Consider the following 20,516-nt stretch of genomic DNA (forward strand, 5'->3'; position numbering starts at 1 on the left):
TTATACAGCCACAGGCAACACTTATAGTTGAAGAAAATGGCAAAGGGAGCTGAGTTCCAGACTTCCAGATCCACATGGTCTCTCTGTGGCATATCGGAGGGAGAGGCAAAATAATGAATTAAAGTTATGCTTAGCAATTAGTGTTTCAAGATTTTTTTCAGAAGTAATCTAGTTAGATAATGACTATACATTAATCACCAATCTGATATTTTTAAATTACTTAAAACTCTTAAAAAGTGCCTGTATACTTCCATAAACTGCAATATGTCACCTCTTTCCTAGTAATGCTATTACAATAATCATCCTATTTCATTAAGTACAAGTACACATTATTTTTTTTTAATCCCCTAGGTATTAAGAGGTACTAGCTTGTTTGGCCAGTAAAGTTGTGTACTTTCGAAAGATCCAACAAAACCGAATAAAAGCACAAGCTTATGTTGTATCTGTTGCTGAATACATGGCTGTTTTTTTTTTAAATTAAATCAATGTTAAATTAGCCAGTTTCTTTAAAAATTTCCTACATTACATGAGCCTGTTGAATATGTAAAACCACCAGATTCAATATAGTTAGCACTCCGGCAGGCTGGGATGTTCGTAGCCTTAGTGTTTGGAAATTCCAAGAATGTCTAACTTACAGAAGCACTTACCATTAAATAAATATTTATTCTTTCACACTCTGGGGCACATACATGCATAGATGATTCACTTTGATCCCATTCGTCTCCTTATCCTCTTTTATCTCCTAGCCCTCCCTGCCTCATCTCTTCTTCATACTACTATGACCTCCTCCTCCTGTTCCACCTCTTTCTGTGTGAGATCCCTGCTGTATTCCATTAGAGTCAACTACAAGAACACGAGACAGGCACCTTATCAGAGGCTATGCCACTAAAGACCATTGCTCTTCCAGGAACTACTCATTGCTGACCACTTCTTGGGGAGGGGTGGGACCTGGTGAGACCCTCCTCTCTCTATGACTGAATGTTGGTGAATCCAATCTTTCAAGGGTCTTGTTTAGGTAACACTGCCACTGTGAGTTCACAAACGCAGCAGTCACAGCCTTTCCAGAAGATGACATTTATTTTAGAGTTTCATCTTTACACATCTTAACTAAATTAGGTCAGAGTTTATTTAATGGAAGAGATTCCTTAGTACTATGAAGAGGTAGAAAACACCCATACTCACACTCACAGACACATTAAATGTATGTGTACTGATACTGGTAGATATATAGATAAACTGATACTGGTATATATATATGTATATATATATATATATATATATATACAACACACACACATATATATACATATATACACATATACATATATACGTATTTATGTATATACATATATACCTCAATGTATCATGCATTGTTAATATATATCAACATATATGTGTGTGTATATTATATAGATTCAATTATTAAAATTTAGTCTTATATCAAGCATAAATAGAAGAACAAAATTGGCTAGTTAATACCAATCTATTCCCTTGTGTGTGTTCATGTGGCTATGCATGGGTACATGTATGTGCGTATGCATGAAGGTCAGAGAGCAAGACCTGCTGTAGTTCCTCAGATGCTTCAGGGATCTGCTGGTCTCTACTTTTCCAGTGCTAGGATTACAAAGGCAGTCACACCTGGCTCTTTTTCCTCTGTGGGTCCTGTGCATTGAACTCAGAGTCTCCTGCTTTCTTAGCAAGCATTTTACTAATTGAGTCATCTCCCCAATTCCCAAATATTTTTATTTTAGTAGCTATAAATGCCCAGTTGATTTGAGTTCAAAATACCTAATTAGATAGGCAGGAAAACTGGCCAACTAAGAGTGGTCTCTGCCATCTTGTACCCAGTGGAAATATGATCTCTATGACCCATGAGGTCATTATAGAAATCCTCACATGGTCAGATCATGAAACCAATAGAAATAAGCAGCAGTAGTCCTTATCACTCAAAAGGAACTTTTATCTTTATGTGCTACAAAAATGGGAGCCTGGAACACAGACAAAAGATAGGACACCAGGTAGGAGTGGCTAAATAAAGGGTCCCTAGAAGCTCCATTACCTGGGAGTAAGCTAGAATCAAAATGGGAGATCTGATTCTATCATAGCTCCAGGGCCAAACTGTGAGATCAGTGTATAGGAGACCAAGGAGGTGTTTTTAAATTCAGGTTACAACTGTAGCTGAAGTGTCGAAGATCTGTGAATGACATTTCCTTAGACTTTCACAGGAAATAACAAGCAGATTGAATGTGGGCGATTTATACCTTGGGTTGTTGTATCATCTCATATATTATATTATGTCATTAGCTATTTATGTCTGCCATGGGCTCAGGGGTTAGTTTCCCAATAGACTAGTAGAACAGTAGGTAACTAATTAGTTGTAACAAGTTACTGCAAAGTCTGGTTTCTGAAGACAACATGCGTTTGTTACTTTATAGTTCTGGAGGTCAGGCTTCTGAAAAGGACCCCCATTTGGCTGGTGCAGGCTGGTCTGTGTTCCTGTTGGAGGCTCTATGACATAATTGATTTAATTTCTTCTTCCTCTCTAGTAGCCACCTGCATTCTCTGGATTGTGGCCTAATTGCTAGAGAGGTTCAAACATTCTTGCTCTAAATCAACGATTCAAAAGACTTGATGCTGAGTTTCCCATAGAACCTCATCTGTGGGGGCTGCCATGTCTGTCCTCTGAGGAGAAGGTTGATCCTTATAACATATGATCTTTTCAAGAAGCAAAGAATATGACTCCCAGACAAGTAGGAAACAAACAGGAGTTAAAGTTTTAAAGAACTCAATGATTAATATGGGAACCATCAAATTAAATCCAAATTAAAAAATTGGATTTGCATAAACCTAAATTCTCTGTAGAGACAATTCATTTGCATTGCTATAAAAAGCATTGATGTCAGAGTTTGTATCTTTTAAAATATTATTATTGGCTGTGTGTGTTGTGTATATGTGTGCATGTTCACAGATGTGCTCATCATGTGCATGTGGCCCCTTGCATGAATGGAAGTTAGAGGACAGCTTTCAGGATTCAGGTCTCTCTATTTGCCACGTGGGTCCTGCAGATTGGCCTCAGGTCATCTGACTTGGCGGCAACCTTTATTTCCAACTCAGTCATCTCGCCAGCCTGTATATGAGTTTTGGAGTGTTTCCTTTTTTTTTCTTTTAACTTTATTACTTTGACATTTTATCTAACTGTGAAGTTCCTTGCCTGCATATGTTTTAAAAGATCCTTGGGCCATAAGGTTCTCAGTAGGTGCCTGATCCTATTAGCTGCCATTAAATTGATTTAGCTTCTCTTGTTCTTCCCTATCAAATTAACTATTGAGTCGAAGTAGTGCTGACATCTACTTACCTTTGTAGCTTCGCATAACTAAGCGCAGGAATAATGCTTGGTGTGTTTAAAGGAACAACTGAAACGCATCACCAAAGCCATCGATATGAGAGTAAACGCAAAATAGGGCCTTTGCCGTCTTTAACCAAAGTGTCTGCTTTTCTTATAAAAATTGGGAGAGAATTGGATTGTACCAAGTGACCTATGGATCTGTGCATTCCGATAAATGTCAATGCCTAGTAGATGAGATCATGTTCTTCCATTGGGTCTCTCTATTATCACCAAAGGTAAACTTGGGTCTCGAATTGCACATCAGCCGCATTCCAGATGAGTCTTTCCAGGTGGTTAGTGTGTCCTCTGTATTTTATGCACGCATGAAATCACTTCTTTTTGTATATCTGTTTCAGCGGAGTTTGCCAACAAAGAAGCAGTATGCAGCACAGCTCCCTGGTACCTGGGAAGTAGAAAAGGATGAAGAATAAGCTACGTACTGTCGCATGGACTTCAGTTTAATGTCTGTTCCCTAACTTCTGCTACATGGAGTCAGATCTCTTTTATACTGGTGTCTCTGTATGTTTAACACAGTTGTGTCTCTGTTTTAATTATTTCGTGTATTTCTTTTTCCTCATGCATTTCTCACGTTCATTTCATCCTAACCTCAAAAAATGTAAGATCCATTCATTTCACATTTTGAGCAGGTATAACTCAGTAGATACTACAGTGTACGTAATGAATTAAGAAATTATCCTATTACTACTACAGCTACTACTGCTAGTGTTGCTGCTGCTAATAATAATAATAATAATAATGATAATAATAATATGCTAGTAATAATAATAAAATAATTGTTATCATTGACATTGGAGATGGGTTTGTTTACTATTTAAAAAGGAAGGATGAAATAGTTTGGGGTACATTCTGGTCTCACGGGAGACAAAACTGTATGTAGGAACAGAAGTTGAGTGGGCACGATGGTAACAGGAGAAGAGGGAAAGTTCTCATTTGGGGTTGAGTGATTTCTAAAGAGTGCCATTTAGTTTCTGATAAAATATAAAACAATTGAGAAAAAAAACCCAGGGAACCAGTAACTTTCTACGGGTGGCAAGTCAACTGTTAAAGTTAATAATTTGGCTTGAAACTTTGAGAGAGCATTCTGAATGCGAGTCAACATAAAATGAGTCCCGTTCTTTGGGCAGTCCACCTCTGATCAGAGGACCGCACCTTTCTTTCCCTGCAGCCTAGCAGAGACAGCCTTCCATGAAACCTCCCTTTCCCCTATGTCTTCAGGCATAGTTTAAGTGTAAATCAGCAGAGCTCACACCCTTCCAGGTTTTTCATCTCAACTCCCAAGCCTCCCCTGGCACCTCAAACGTCCAGGTTACTGGGGAAGGATTCTCTGGGTCATCCCTCATGCTGTGAGGGATGGGACTCTCCGTCAAAACTTTATCACTGTTAGTTTATCCCCTGCTTACCAATGATGGAAACTCTTGATGTCCTACTTAAAGAATGGCAATATCAAAGTCACCTACTGTCTTTATTTCTGAGATATACTAATTTCTTCCCATTTACTAGATTTTCCTTTCTGCCTGTCTTCTCTACCAGATCTTAATATGAACCCCTCCCTCCACCCCACCCCACCCCAATTTTAAATACCATCTTAATACGATGTTCCAGACATTTCTGGTATTCCATCTCTTTCCTAGACACACAGATGGTATTTTGCACTTGAAACTTTCATTTGGAGTTGCACAGATATCCCTCTTGCCCATCACACCTTCCTCACCAAGTCTCCTTTATCTCCAATCTCAAGAAACACTGGTAGTATTCACTTTGCTTTTTCTTTGCAGAGCAGGGCTCCTCTGTAATACTAATTTTCTAACCCGAATACCCTGTCCGATATCTTTCCAACTTGTATATCTCACTTCTCTTCTTTCCTTCCTTCCTTCCTTCCTTCCTTCCTTCCTTCCTTCCTTCCTTCCTTCTTTCCTTCTCTCTCTCTCTCTCTCTCCCTCCCTCCCTCTCTCTCCCTCCCTCCCTCTCCTCTCTCTCTTTCTTTCTTTTTCTTGAGTTATTTTGTTGTTGTTTATTTGGTTTTTTTTGATGACCCAGAACTGTATGACCCTTGTGCCAAAGACCAAAGGGGTGCCAAGACACTGGCTGTAGACCCAGTCTCATTGTAGAGCTTCCAAACCATGACTGTGGACCACACAACACTGACATCAGTCAGCACTTCCTTCACGGATCTTGGCTCTTCTTCCCCAAAGGCTTGTTGGTCCTGAGTCAGTACCACCATTTCTTCCTTCTGTTCATTGTTCTATGGCATCCTAGTCATCTACTGCAAAGGTCATCTTCATGCCAGTTGTCCAGAACTGGTCTGTCTTTGGAGTGATATTAATTTAAAGGGGCTGGAGAGATGACTCTGTCTGGAAGCACTAGCTGCTCCCCCAAAGGACCTGGGTTCAGATCCCAGCACCCAGCATCTTTTAAACTGTCTGTAACTCTAGCTCCAGGAGATATGCATATGCATATATGCAAAATAGCCATATACAAAATAAAATAAGTAAATCTTTAAAAAATAAAAATGTTTTTAAATAGATATATAAACTTTTTTCTGAGTATTGTTTGTTTCCAGATTTTCTCTCAGCTAGTAATGCAGTCCATTTATTTTCTAAATATTATATTGTAGCAGTTTTTGATTACACATTATAGATTTTAAATTTCTAAAACTTCAATATAAGTTTATATTGAAACTTCAATATACAATTAATATTTTATATAATTGAAGCAAAATATAGCACATGGAAATATAAGTGCTACGCTATGGATAAAGCCCCACAGTAAGTTCCTTGTGTAACACTTTGGCTCCCACAGTGATGGCAGTGAGGGATCCTGTAGCCCTTTAAGAGATGAGTAGGAAGTCTGCCCAGTGGAGACAAGATCTCCACAGAGACTGTGGGCTCCTAGTCCCTTCCTCTCTTTCTGGTCTGGTTTGGAAAGTAAGTAACTCTCTTGGACATGTATTTCCTACTACCACCATCTTTTGCCCTCCTCAGAACTGAACTGATGCAGATGCCAAGCCTTTGTTTCTTCAACCATGAGGCAAAACTCAGGAACTTTCCTCAGACATTTCAGTACATTAACATGAAGCTGGCTAGTGAGACACAGCCGTGTACAACGAATGGAAAGCGAAAGCTCAGGGGTGCCCTCTCACTAAAAGTCAAACATTATCAGCAAACTTTAAGTGTGTTTTTTAACACATGCACAAACTGACACATGCAAACACACACACACATGTTCTCATATACACAGATACCCACATAGACACACACACAGTTGCATACACACACGCAAAACTTTACCGTCTATGTTTTCTTTTTTAAAATAAATATTTATTCAAATTGATTCATCTAGTTGGTGTATGTGCCACAAATTCTTTCCTGTTATGTGTGACATTGTTAGACTATTCCAACCGCCTCTTTAAGCTAATCTAAAAAAAAAAAAAACAAAAACAAAAAACAAAACCAAACCAACTTCAGTACATATTCATTCTATCAGATTCATTCTAGAGGACTTTAAATAACATATTCAGTTATTACTCTGTATTTGAGTAGTAGCTTGAATTGACCAATATGGAAAATTGATGAATAAAAGTTGATATGCTCCTTTAACACGTAATTAAATAATAGAATTAATTTTGAGGCAAGGTAAAGTGAAATGAAACAAAAATACTCAAATTTTGAAGTACATGTATATGTTTCTATGAACTACTTTTTTTTCTTTTTTTCGGAGCTGGGGCTATGAACTACTTTTAAGCAAATGGTCAGAAGAAGCAAGCTGGAGTAGCCATTCTAATATCAAATAAAATTAATTTCCAACTAAAAGTCATCAAAAAAGATAAGGAAGGACACTTCATATTCATCAAAGGAAAAATCTACCAAGATGAACTCTCAATCCTAAATATCTATGCCCCAAATACAAGGGCACCTACATACGTAAAAGAAACCTTACTGAAGCTCAAAACACACATTGCACCTCACACAATAATAGTGGGAGATTTCAACACCCCACTCTCATCAATGGACAGATCATGGAAACAGAAACTAAACAGTGATGTCGACAGACTAAGAGAAGTCATGAGCCAAATGGACTTAACGGATATTTATAGAACATTCTATCCTAAAGCAAAAGGATATACCTTCTTCTCAGCTCCTCATGGTACTTTCTCCAAAATTGACCATATAATTGGTCAAAAAACGGGCCTCAACAGGTACAGAAAGATAGAAATAATCCCATGCGTGCTATCGGACCACCACGGCCTAAAACTGGTCTTTAATAACAGTAAGGGAAGAATGCCCACATATACGTGGAAATTGAACAATGCTCTACTCAATGATAACCTGGTCAAGGAAGAAATAAAGAAAGAAATTAAAAACTTTTTATATTTTAATGAAAATGAAGGTACAACATACCCAAACTTATGGGACACAATGAAAGCTGTGCTAAGAGGAAAACTCATAGCGCTGAGTGCCTGCAGAAAGGAACAGGAAAGAGCATATGTCAGCAGCTTGACAGCACACCTAAAAGCTCTAGAACAAAAAGAAGCAAATACACCCAGGAGGAGTAGAAGGCAGGAAATAATCAAACTCAGAGCTGAAATCAACCAAGTAGAAACAAAAAGGACCATAGAAAGAATCAACAGAACCAAAAGTTGGTTCTTTGAGAAAATCAACAAGATAGATAAACCCTTAGCCAGACTAACGAGAGGACACAGAGAGTGTGTCCAAATTAACAATATCAGAAATGAAAAGGGAGACATAACTACAGATTCAGAGGAAATTCAAAAAATCATCAGATCTTACTATAAAAATCTATATTCAACAAAATTTGAAAATCTGAAGGAAATGGACAATTTCCTAGACAGATACCAGGTATCGAATTTAAATCAGGAACAGATAAACCAGTTAAACAACCCCATAACTCCTAAGGAAATAGAAGCAGTCATTAAAGGGCTCCCAACCAAAAAGAGCCCAGGTCCAGACGGGTTTAGTGCAGAATTCTATCAAACCTTCATAGAAGACCTCATACCAATATTATCCAAACTATTCCACAAAATTGAAACAGATGGAGCCCTACCGAATTCCTTCTACGAAGCCACAATTACTCTTATACCTAAACCACACAAAGACACAACAAAGAAAGAGAACTTCAGACCAATTTCCCTTATGAATATCGACGCAAAAATACTCAATAAAATTCTGGCAAACCGAATTCAAGAGCACATCAAAACAATCATCCACCATGATCAAGTAGGCTTCATCCCAGGCATGCAGGGATGGTTTAATATACGGAAAACCATCAACGTGATCCATTATATAAACAAACTGAAAGAACAGAACCACATGATCATTTCATTAGATGCTGAGAAATCATTTGACAAAATTCAACACCCCTTCATGATAAAAGTCCTGGAAAGAATAGGAATTCAAGGCCCATACCTAAACATAGTAAAAGCCATATACAGCAAACCAGTTGCTAACATTAAACTAAATGGAGAGAAACTTGAAGCAATCCCACTAAAATCAGGGACTAGACAAGGCTGCCCACTCTCTCCCTACTTATTCAATATAGTTCTTGAAGTTCTAGCCAGAGCAATCAGACAACAAAAGGAGATCAAGGGGATACAGATTGGAAAAGAAGAGGTCAAAATATCACTATTTGCAGATGACATGATAGTATATTTAAGTGATCCCAAAAGTTCCACCAGAGAACTACTAAAGCTGATAAACAACTTCAGCAAAGTGGCTGGGTATAAAATTAACTCAAATAAATCAGTTGCCTTCCTCTATACAAAAGAGAAACAAGCCGAGAAAGAAATTAGGGAAACGACACCCTTCATAATAGACCCAAATAATATAAAGTACCTCGGTGTGACTTTAACCAAGCAAGTAAAAGATCTGTACAATAAGAACTTCAAGACACTGAGGAAAGAAATTGAAGAAGACCTCAGAAGATGGAAAGATCTCCCATGCTCATGGATTGGCAGGATTAATATAGTAAAAATGGCCATTTTACCAAAAGCAATCTACAGATTCAATGCAATCCCCATCAAAATACCAATCCAATTCTTCAAAGAGTTAGACAGAACAATTTGCAAATTCATCTGGAATAACAAAAAACCCAGGATAGCTAAAGCTATCCTCAACAATAAAAGGACTTCAGGGGGAATCACTATCCCTGAACTCAAGCAGTATTACAGAGCAATAGTGATAAAAACTGCATGGTATTGGTACAGAGACAGACAGATAGACCAATGGAATAGAATTGAAGACCCAGAAATGAACCCACACGCCTATGGTCACTTGATTTTTGACAAAGGAGCCAAAACCATCCAATGGGAAAAAGATAGCATTTACAGCAAATGGTGCTGGTTCAACTGGAGGTCAACATGTAGAAGAATGCAGATCGACCCATGCTTATCACCCTGTACAAAGCTTAAGTCCAAGTGGATCAAGGACCTCCACATCAAACCGGACACACTCAAACTAATAGAAGAAAAACTAGGGAAGCATCTGGAACACATAGGCACTGGAAAAAATTTCCTGAACAAAACACCAATGGCTTATGCTCTAAGATCAAGAATCGACAAATGGGATCTCATAAAACTGCAAAGCTTCTGTAAGGCAAAGGACACTGTGGTTAGGACAAAACGGCAACCAACAGATTGGGAAAAGATCTTTACCAATCCTACAACAGATAGAGGCCTTATATCCAAAATATACAAAGAACTCAAGAAGTTAGACCGCAGGGAAACAAATAACCCTATTAAAAAATGGGGTTCAGAGCTAAACAAAGAATTCACAGCTGAGGAATGCCGAATGGCTGAGAAACACCTAAAGAAATGTTCAACATCTTTAGTCATAAGGGAAATGCAAATCAAAACAACCCTGAGATTTCACCTCACACCAGTGAGAATGGCTAAGATCAAAAACTCAGGTGACAGCAGATGCTGGCGAGGATGTGGAGAAAGAGGAACACTCCTCCATTGTTGGTGGGATTGCAGACTGGTAAAACCATTCTGGAAATCAGTCTGGAGGTTCCTCAGAAAATTAGACATTGAACTGCCTGAGGACCCAGCTATACCTCTCTTGGGCATATACCCAAAAGATGCCTCAACATATAAAAGAGACACGTGCTCCACTATGTTCATCGCAGCCTTATTTATAATAGCCAGAAGCTGGAAAGAACCCAGATGCCCTTCAACAGAGGAATGGATACAGAAAATGTGGTACATCTACACAATGGAATATTACTCAGCTATCAAAAACAACGAGTTTATGAAATTCGTAGGCAAATGGTTGGAACTGGAAAATATCATCCTGAGTGAGCTAACCCAATCACAGAAAGACATACATGGTATGCACTCATTGATAAGTGGCTATTAGCCCAAATGCTTGAATTACCCTAGATCCCTAGAACAAAGGAAACTCAAGACGGATGATCAAAATGTGAATGCTTCACTCCTTCTTTAAATGAGGAAAAAGAATACCCTTGGCAGGGAAGGGAGAGGCAAAGATTAAAACAGAGACTGAAGGAACACCCATTCAGAGCCTGCCCCACATGTGGCCCATACATATACAGCCACCCAATTAGACAAGATGGATGAAGCAAAGAAGTGCAGACCGACAGGAGCCGGATGTAGATCGCTCCTGAGAGACACAGCCAGAATACAGCAAATACAGAGGCGAATGCCAGCAGCAAACCACTGAACTGAGAATAGGTCCCCTGTTGAAGGAATCAGAGAAAGAACTGGAAGAGCTGGAAGGGGCTCGAGACCCCAAAAGTACAACAATGCCAAGCAACCAGAGCTTCCAGGGACTAAGCCACTACCTAAAGACTATACATGGACTGACCCTGGACTCTGACCCCATAGGTAGCAATGAATATCCTAGTAAGAGCACCAGTGGAAGGGGAAGCCCTGGGTCCTGCTAAGACTGAACCCCCAGTGAACTAGTCTATGGGGGGAGGGCGGCAATGGGGAGAGGGTTGGGAGGGGAACACCCATAAGGAAGGGGAGGAGGGTGGGGGATGTTTGCCCGGAAACCGGGAAAGGGAATAACATTCGAAATGTATATAAGAAATACTCAAGTTAATAAAAAAAAATAATAACAATCAATACAAGAAGTGTGTATACATTCAAAAAACCAGAATGGTCTGATCTAAAAGGAAGTTAATGAAAGAATAAACATTAAATCAAGTTTTTTTTAATGTCTGTGAACTACACAAATAAAAGATTAATAAAATACAAAAAAAATTTTTGTTCATCTTTTTTTTTACAGCCCAGTCATTATTCCCATCCAGTCTACCCTCCGACAGTTCCTCATCCCATTTTCCTCCCTCCCCTGTCTCCAAGGGGATACCTCCCACAGCCCTACCCATCCAACCAGACCTCCCCACTCCCCGGGCCTTCAAGTTTCTCCAGGGTTAGGTGCCTCTTCTCTCACTGAAGCCAGACCAGGCAGCCTCTGCTGTATATGTGTCAGGGACCTTGAATCAGCTAGTGCATGCTGCCTGGTTGGTGGCTCAGTGTCTGAGAGATCTCTAGGTCCAGGTTCGTTCAGACTGCTGGTCTTCCTATGGGGTTGACCTCCTCTTCAGCTTCTTCCAGCCTTTCCCTAGTTCAACCACAGGGTTCCCCAGCTTCTGTCCATTGGTTGCGTGTAAATATCTGCATCTGACTTCATCTGCTTGTTGGGCCTCTCAGAGGGAAGCCATTCTAGGCTCCTGTTTGTAAGCACACCATAGCATCAGTAATAGTGTCAGGTCTTGCAGTTTCCTTTTGAACTAGATCACAAGTTGGTCTGGTAACTGGAACACCTTTCCCCTTACTCTCTTCTCTACTTTCATCCCTGCAGTTCTTTTAGACAGGAACAATTATGTGTCAGAGTTTTTGCTTATGAGATGGCAACCCCATTTCTCCATTTAATGCCCTATATTTCTACTGGAGGTGAGCTCTACAAGTTCCCTCTCCCCACTGTTGGGCATTTCATCTGAGGCCCCTTCCTCTGAGTCCTGAGAGTCTCTCACATCCCAGGCCTCTACTACATTTTGGAGGGTTCCCCCCACCTCCTATTTCCCAAGGTTACCTCTTTCCATTCTTTCTGTGGGCCTCAGGGCTTCCCTCCTGTTTCCCCCACTAATACCTAATCATGTTCCCCTTTCCCATCCCTGACCCCTCTCCTACCCAGATTACCCCCACCCCCGGTGATTACTTTTTTCTCCCACGCAAGTGGGATTGAGACATCCTCACTTGGGCCCTTTAGATTGTTAACCCTCTTGAGTTCTGTGGATGGTGTCCTAGGTATTCTGTACCTTTTGTTGGCTAATATCCACTTATTAGTGAGCACATATCATGCATATCCATTTGGGACTGAGTTACCTCACCCAGAATGATATGTTTTCATTAAAAATATAAAGCGCTATTTGATTATGCTTTGCTCCCCAAGATAAAACCATGTTCTGTGGCTACCAATCTTTGATTTATGAAATCTGCCAGGCGATTGAAATGTTAACCACATTTTTAAGAGAGATATTTCAAACTGCATATTCTCAAGGTTGATACTACAGGGAGACTGATATTTGAGGGATACAGGACAGAGAATTCCTTAGAGTCCTAGGGTAGGACAGACAGAGTAAGGAGAGAAAGAGGCCAGAGGGATAGAGTGAAGCATTTACAATGCGACTCACAATGATTAGAGAGTTGTGTAAGTGAGGTTGAGAGTCAGTGATGGTGTGAGGGACAGGGAGATTTTAGATGCCCAAAATTCCACCACAGGAAGAACATTGAGGGGCCTGGAGGACGATGTTTGGAGCAAGAGATGACATATTAAGTAGGTATGTTATGTTCTTCCTACCTTCTCCATCCCAACTCTAATGAGTAAGAAGTGGCCACAATCTTTGTAGTATATTGCAAGGGACAGATGTAGCTATGGAATTAAGAATAGACATATGACATACTGAGCATCTCATAGGGTTAACACTACAGTCTCATTCACTCTGGTCCAGAGACGTTTTGGGAGACAATGATGCTATAGCACAGGCGTAGTTTTTCCGTCTTTGGTGTGAATTTACCATAACAAAACCACCTCCTTGTATACAGGAAGAAAAATCAACAAGACATATATGCACTCTGAGGATGGTCTCCAGATGGAGATCCCCCTAGTGAGGTAGGCAGAGGGTCATCTAACTGCTTATTTTGCCTGGTTCATACTGCCAGCCTGTTCCCACTATCTATCTTATAAGGTTGCTGCCAGACTATCCCAAATACCCTAAAATACAACAAAAATTGCATCTGAGAGTCATCTTGGATGTGAATCAATCAGACTTTCCTCCCAAGGAAACTAATTATTGCTGAATCCATGTGAATGATCCTGGAATATGATAACTTCTATAAAATAGCCGAGAATGTTTTGGTGAATAATTCCATAAAAAAGAAACATCATTATACACTAAACTGAGGGGGGTCAAAAAACTGCTAGTTTGACCATTACCAATTGCATTGGGAACTCACTTAAATATATATTTTACAAGGATCCACTCAATCATGATCCACATTTATCCTTATGATAAATGATCCACAAATTCCAATGTTAAAAATTACAGTGGTTAATTTAACTAGTCTCCATTCTGAGTAATAATGTAGACTATAGTATTATGAGGTCACCTAGAAATACCATCAGAGAAAGTAATTTTCCTTAATAACATATACATTTAAAATACTTAATCATAACCTTATTGGAGCACAGTTATTAATATGGCCACTTTGACTTATATATAGTAATAAATGTGAAGAAAGAAAATATCAAAATTATTCTCCTTGCAAAATTGTTCGGCAGCCTCATGAGGCTTAATAATAATTAGATGTGCACAAATGGAAGAATATAGGTCCTGTTAATAAATCTATCTATATGATACTTTACTTCTTTACTATTTTGCAGAGAATAAATTTTGTCCTATTGCTAAAAGTAGAATATGTGGTTAGTTTGTTATTATTTTTTAAATAGGCATACATACATACATACAGTAGAAAAATTAAAGTATAATTACATTCGCTTTGTAGTAGCGATTTGTGCCAGCAATTACTCTGCAGGGAAAAAGAGTGGAAGATTGCAATATCTACTGATCTTGAGCTCATAAATATTGAGGTGATGTCTCGAGGCTTTACAAATAAGAAAGACATGCTCTGTCTCATGTGTTCTGTGATTTATAACTTCAGTCTTCCATGAAGCTACTTGAAGCAGAGGCATTAACTTACACTTTCTACAGAGTCTGTGTTAATCCCAAATGCATTTATTTGATGCCCTATGCATTTTACTATGCTACAAGCTACTCCTGATGCACAAGATTCTCATAGCAAGAGAGCTTAGGCTCATGCACATCTCATAACTCAAGAAACTGTGGGTGCTAATGCCATACAGCCTTAAAATGGAAAAGTGAGAGGAACAAACGCTTTGGGCAAGCAGGGAGAGTTTTTAACAAGATTTTTCACTGTCTCCCTTTAGTGCCCTGCTTCTGGTAACTAGGAGAAAATGTAAATGCTCAGACTTTCTTTCATTTCCATCCCAAATTTGTATTCAGAAATCTCATAAACAAAATAAGTGAGGAAATGGGGGTTTCTGTGTCAGAGAACTTACCTAGCAAGTGAGAGGGTTACATCCCATCACCCAAAGGGTTAACATGGCCAATTATCAGATTCATAAAACAACCCCCAGTGTGCCTTCACATATGGTGAAGTGGTTTTGAGAGAGCAACTGCATGTTATGCCCTGATGAAGCCTTACACATTGTTTGGACACTTCTCTTACAAAGTGAGGATCCAAGGGCCATCCGTCTTCACCCACACTCAGACTCTGTAGGCAAGCTCAAAGAAAACATTTCTCACCCTTCAATCTAGGCTATACCTCTGCATTAGAAGGCAGAGGCTGTGGCAGGCAGGCACAGCCCAGTTCTTGACCTCAGGATGTGGAGCCAGGCACACTATCAATTATTCTGTGCTTTCCTAATCTGGGTTTCCTCTCTACCCTTCTCCACATCTGACCCAGGAGCCTTGATGCCTGAGGAGTGAGAATGGAGTTTTATGTACAGGATTACAGTAGCATGATTTAAAGTTACAATTGGGCGATTTTATATTAAGTAATATCTTGATTGAAAGTAAAGTTTTATTTTATAGATTTTTATTCTAGAACTTCTCCATCCTTTTTCTCATCTCCAATAGGAATAAACTTTACTGAAAGAAGAAAAATACCTTAACTTGTCTTGGACAAGTTTTACTAAATGGGTTCTCCCCCCCCCCAAACAACATCTTCCTCTTGCCTGGTGGGACTTACAGAGTAGAGGAGACTTTCCTCTTACAGCAGACAGACCCTCAAGGTATTAAGAGGTGAGGCTGTTGCGTTCATGTGTGCTTGCAGCTGATCCACTGTGGATTTGCCTAATGTCCTAATTTCTTTGTGTCTCAATTCTGTCTGTAAAATGAAGACAACCCCAGCAAATTTTTCACAGGGTCATTTTCTCGTTGGCATCTGTAAGATTCAATAGATATATGATTAACTACTCATATTCGAAGCCATGCTTTGCTAATTTTCAGATATATCAATATATCAACATATCAATATATCGGTACTGGAATACATGACTACATCAATATGTCAATATATCAATCAAAACCTGCCATGGTTTATCTTCTGTTTCTGGCAGTTTTTTTTTAAGTGATGGTATTAGTGGTCATTTTTGAGTGCAATGTGACTATGATTTTATTCTGAAATTTTCATTTTTTCTTTGTTATTTCTGTGAGGAACTCACCAGAGAATCATCATAACCAAACTCCAAAAAACAACAGCAAAAAAAAAAAAAATCCTGATATTTGTTAACAATTCTTTCAATCACTGAGATTATTGGAAAGGGCATAAAATATTGACCCGCTAAATTCATTATTAAATTAGCATTGGGATTGAATAACTTAATAAGGCACAGGGGTAAAAGACAAGTAGGTCTAGGTTCTACTTCCTAGGAACTTGCTCAACAAATGAGAGTGGCGATACACTGATCGCAAGAGCAGTCACAGCAGGTAAAAAGGGTGGGAAAATTCCTAGTGCATTATGGGGCCTTGGAGAGTCAGAGAATGTGGCTCAGAAGGGCTGATATTTAAGCTGGCTCATTAAGGACGAGTAAAGTTCATCAGGTGGATGAGTTAGTAAATTTAATTAGCAGAAAAATAATTAGGAGAGATTAGTTTGCTCAGCACGCAGCTCAGGATGGCATAAAGGATTGTGCGCGAGGCAGAACCTGGATATGAGGCTGGGAGTGTGGCTTCATCAGGGTCTGGCTTGCCCAGGGTACGAAGTCTTACAACAGTTGTCAGGTTCCGGCTAGAGAGATGGCTTAGCAGTCAGCAGTACCTGCCGCTGCTGCTCCCCAGGACGCAAGCTCAGTTCCCATCATCCATATTAACTTCATAATTGCTGCTAACTCCAGCCCTTGAGGATTAGCGGCCCTCTTCTGGTCTCTCTGAATACCTGCACATGCGTGGTACACACAGAGTCACATAAATAAGATTAAGACATTAAAAAAAAACCGCTTTGATGCAATTTTTCATTTGCTTGTTTTGCATTAAGGTAATTGAAGGTCGCCCCCAACATTATGGTGTGAGAGAGTTTTACTTCGAAAGTATATCGGAGACGCCAGGCAGAGTGTGAGCTGAGAGTTTCGAGAGTAAATTGGAGGCTGGCAAACCAATTAGGGCAGTTATGATTAATTGTTTAATCACTCGATGAAGTGAGATTGAATTAGAAAAGGGTTAGGGGACAGACAAGTGAGACTCAAAATGAGTCAGCGAAGCAAAGCCTAGGAACGCAGCAGGGGGAAGTCTGGAAGTAGTGTGGAACCTTGCCTGCAGCTCAGGACCAGTGATAACACACTCACCAAAATATGGACATCAATACAAAAGTTATTTCACATGATAGTTCACCATGAAGTGCATTCTTATCACCTATCACCTCTATGCTACATGGTTCAAGAAATAGCTGCAGAGAGTTGATTCTTTTCCTTTTTTTTTTTTCAAATTTAGAAACATAACTGATGTGTCATCCATTCTTCAGACTTTTGTACTTTTCATAATATAAGTGATTTGATTTAATTGCACTTGGGCTGCACAGTCTTGACTTTCTCTCCATGACGACACATTAACATTGAACCACTCTCCTGAAGGTTGGTCTGCTTCATCGCCTTGATGAACTCTGTCTTACAAAAAAAAAAAAAAAAAAATCAGCCGTGCCAACTATCTCTTGAACTGTCTGTATATTAAATCACAAACAGACCTTGTTTTGGGCTGTCAACTTTAAATTCTCTAAGAGTTTTCTCAAGGCCATTGGCTTGTGGTCTGTGGCCACATTATTCATTGGTGTCTTGTGTCTTGACATTGTGTCAGGTTTCATCATGAAGAATGATCAGGGAGAGTGCAGACTCAGCTCTCAGCTTGACTTTCACACAGCTCTACTGATCCTGGATGGTATTAACCAATGGTCACCATAGCTGATGGAGGGGCCGTGCTCGAAAAAGGAATGTCCCTATTGTATTCTGCTTTTGGTTCAGCCTTTGACCTTAAAAAACAGTTTTACTTGACTGAACTTCAGTTTTACCATATAGCAATGGTCTTTGCTAGGTAAAAATTTCCAATTCCCTGATCTGAATGCATGGAGGTTTGATTACACTGTTTCCAACTGCTTTTGGAGTTGCGGGTTTAAAAATCCCCCAGTTAGTAGGCAATGAGAATTTAGATGAGAACTAATAATTTTATGGAAAAGCTATTTTGCGCAAGAGACTAGAATAGGCTACCTGCAGAATTTCTTACAATAGTAAGATTAACTCTAGGTAAAAATGAAGAGTTATTCAAAGCAAGGGCTCCTGTACAAAGGGCAGCTTGAAGCTAGGCAATAACAGCCATGCCATTTTGATAGTGTCCAATTAGGCAAGAGCCGTAGAGCTCATCTGAGGATAATTTGAAGCAGATGCCAGCATTAAGACACAGATGTGGGACATTTTTCAATGGCACTGGAACATGTGTGCTATAGGATAGCTGATGGCTTCATCATTGCTTTTCTTTCTATGGGATTGCCTTGGAAAAAGACACGAACATTCAGCTAGCCCAGCTTTCATATTGTTCCCTGGGGTAGGCTTCCTTTAGGTAGCCATTCCTATAGAGCCGAGGTCATTAGATTCTGGTGTATTCCATCTCTATGCACCTTGGTGACCTCATATCTCGTATCCCTTATGCGGAAGTTATAATAAAATTTACACCTAGAACCAGCTCCAGATGGACAATCCCGATACCACAGGGTGTTCCTCTGTCAGAGCAGTAGTAGCTCTTCACCCTATGGCAGAGGCTTACATAGGTAATTTTAGATCATCAAATGTCAATGCATCTTAGAGCTGATCTCAGTGAATCAAACTCTTCACACTGACATATTTTTTTCCTTCTGATTTTTATTCTATGGGTTCTAACATTAAACTGAAACTTTAACTTTTTTTCTATGATTAGCATCGTTCTTTTTGAATGTCAATCTTTGGCTCTTAAAATCTCCACTAACTTCCTAACTTGCTCTGTCTTCATCCTGCCACATAGAACTTAAGCACAGTGCTCAGAAGGATACTGGACTCGGGGTTGGAGAAAGATAGAGGAGTATTGTATTGAAGGGAGGATGGCGATGTAAATATGCATTTGAATCAATTGAAAATTATTCTAGAAATATAATATTTAAGGTCCACTGAGAATCATGAGTAGCTGCAGAGAGGATTGGGATAGCTGACTGAGAGAGAAAAAAATGTCAAGGTTAGCTTACATCAAAGTCAGGGTCCTCAGACATGATGTATAAAGTTCAGAATTCGAAGGACAGTAATGAATGGATTTCTGAAAGCTATCAGATGAAAGCGAAAACAGATGACCTCCTACCTAGTTAATAGAGGATCTCGAAGTCAAGGAGAAACAAATGGACTTACAGTATCCCCAGCAGAATGGCATACTAAAAACAATGAAGAATGAAACATCAGACCTGGTCCTGACACCAAGCGTGTAGCTACTTCAACGCTTTAATGCTGTATTTTTCTCGGTTTTTCTAAGCCTCAGTGTATTTATCTGTAAAATAGGCACAATTAAAATAGCGATGCCTGTGATGGGCTGTGGGATTTAGGGGCTGATGGATCCGTGTAAGCCAGATCCCACAGTAAGCAGTAGCCAGTGTCTGTGCCAGCAATAATCTTTCCTGTTTCTGTCTGGTTGCCAGAGGCTGATGGTGCTGGAGCAGGCAGGATGACCTTCTTTCTGAATGCTTTCAAGGTTTTCCAAATTAAATGGGCTTTGATTCATTTTAGGATATTTATTACCTCTTTTTTTTTAAACCTTAAGGTGTTCTTTCTGTATAGAGACAGCTCTGGTTACAGCTAGCAGAATCAGGTATTCCTACGGCTGCTAAAGACACATTCTCTCCTCTGTGCATCTATGTCTGCTTGAAATGATCCTTTATGCTCATCCTCCCGGGAAAGCAATTGTCTGTTCCACAACAGCATTACCAAGCGTGCGTATATAGAGTTATTATCCACCATAACCAGGCTCTTTTTAAGCATTATTTATTTCCAAAAGAAGAAAGAGGTTTTCATTTCAAAACTCGGCGGCTGATGATTTTCCCTAGGTAAATTATCTTGCGCTGTTCATGTAAATTCTCATCTCATTATGTCTTCCTGTCTTCCCGAGCCTGTCATTGTGCAGTCCAGTCACTGCATTTCTACTTCGTGTTCGGAATTATCCTCACATTTCATTAATGCTGGGTTTAAATCACCCGGTGTTTTACAGACAGGGTATTGTTGACTGGAACCTGCTCTCTCATTCTTTCTAAGTCTGAGTCAATAATGAGTCATCAGAATTTGCATTATGTCAAGATTGTATGGCAAAACTTCCAAATAAAACTTGTATGTAACTAAATGATGATGGTGGTGGTGGTGGTGGTGATAGTGATGGTCTTGGTGTGATGATGATGGTCATTATAATGGTTGTAGTGATGATGGCGATAAAAAATGTGTGTGTGTGTGTGTGTGTGTGTGTGAGAGAGAGAGAGAGAGAGAGAGAGAGAGAAGGC

General features: G+C 39.5%; 1 long non-coding RNA gene across 2 annotated transcripts in view; it reads right to left on the minus strand.

Moving 5' to 3' along the window:
• Nucleotides 1–1,943: 1,943 nt before the first annotated feature.
• Nucleotides 1,944–20,516, minus strand: part of LOC102552513 (uncharacterized) — a 37,654-nt gene continuing 19,081 nt past the window's right edge. The window contains exon 4 of one of the 2 annotated variants that reach the window (XR_015646011.1): nucleotides 1,944–3,788. This is a non-coding gene — a long non-coding RNA (uncharacterized LOC102552513). Of the gene's footprint in view, nucleotides 3,789–17,126; nucleotides 17,625–20,516 lie in introns of those variants that run through there. The other variant, XR_015646012.1, reaches the window with a different exon arrangement.

Source organism: Rattus norvegicus, chromosome 20 (assembly GCF_021556685.1).
Source record: "Rattus norvegicus strain SHRSP/BbbUtx chromosome 20, alternate assembly SHRSP_T2T, whole genome shotgun sequence".
Lineage (NCBI taxonomy): Eukaryota > Metazoa > Chordata > Mammalia > Rodentia > Muridae > Rattus > Rattus norvegicus.